This window comes from Triticum aestivum, chromosome 7A, assembly GCF_018294505.1.
Source record: "Triticum aestivum cultivar Chinese Spring chromosome 7A, IWGSC CS RefSeq v2.1, whole genome shotgun sequence".
NCBI classification, from domain to species: Eukaryota; Viridiplantae; Streptophyta; class Magnoliopsida; order Poales; family Poaceae; genus Triticum; species Triticum aestivum.
The window spans coordinates 331,028,633-331,030,027 of NC_057812.1; positions in this window are offsets into that span (position 1 = coordinate 331,028,633).

Consider the following 1,395-nt stretch of genomic DNA (forward strand, 5'->3'; position numbering starts at 1 on the left):
ACTGATAAAACTGCTCTGACCGACCAAGTCAGCAAATTGACTGGGAAGAAAACTGATCTGGAGGCCTTCCTGAGTGGTCTCGCCAAGAAGCTGTTTCTTATGCTTGAAGGTAGACCTCTATGCTTGGCGAACATTTCCAATTGTGGTTTTTCCATTCGACCATCTCCTTGACTTAGTGATCATCCTTGCAGAATTTTGTCAAAACTTTGAAGAAGAAACCAGCCGACTGGAGCCAAACCTCGACCCCGTCAATTCTCCGGTGAACGACGAAGTTGCCATGGATGTTTTCCGACTGGAGTCTCGTGTTGCAGCTGTCGTGGACTATCTCGCAAGGCTGAAGGCCGCCACATCTCGCATCGACTCGACGCTCTGGCCTAAGGAGACACTTCAGAATGACCTTGAGTCGCTGATGACCCGCTTGAACACGATCCCTGGTTGAGTGCAGGAATGGAAGAAGTCCTCGGCTCGGTGTGGTGCAGATGTTGCTCTGTGTCTGGCCCGAGTCCACTGTAAAGATGCGCGAGAAGAGAAGCTGGCGGCTCTTCGGGTGGCCAACACCAAGAAACACGACTTCAGGTCCTTTATGGAAACTTTCCTTGCAGCTGCCACTCGGATCGCCGACGGAATTGACCTTGATGAATTCATTGCACCTTCCAGCCCTCCACAGGAGGGGTAAAAAACTTCTTCTGGCTGGACTCTTTAAATTTGCCTCGGTATGCCGAGTGGAATTGTAACCGATAAACCTTAACAGGCTTAACGCCTGAGCACTTTCGGTTCCTTTAGATATCGATTCAAACTTGAATTTGGTGCTTGAATATGATTGCCTTTGGCTCGAAATGTCTTTTGCAGGTTCAAAGCAAGGCGCGCACTGAGCTGCGGCTAAGCCTCCGAGTGAGAGGCTTGCTCTTCACTCGGTAGGATTTTGGTAACTTAGGCGAGCACAGGGCTGCAGCTAAGCCTCTGAGTGAGAGGTTTGCTCTTCACTCGGTAGGGTTTTTGTAACTTAGGCGAGCACAGGGCTGCAGCTAAGCCTCCGAGTGGGAGGGTTTCTCTTCACTCGGTAGGATTTTTATAACTTAGGCGAGTGCTTGGACTGCAGCTAAGCCCCCGAGTGAGAGGGTTGCTCTTCACTCGGTAGGATTTTTATAACTTAGGCGAGTGCTTGGACTGCAGCTAAGCCCCCGAGTGAGAGGGTTGCTCTTCACTCGGTAGGATTTTTATAACTTAGGCGAGTGCTTGGACTGCAGCTAAGCCCCCGAGTGAGAGGGTTGCTCTTCACTCGGTAGGATTTTTATAACTTAGGCGAGTGCTTGGACCGCAGCTAAGCCCCCGAGTGAGAGGGTTGCTCTTCACTCGGTAGGATTTTTATAACTTAGGCGAGTGCTTGGACTGCAG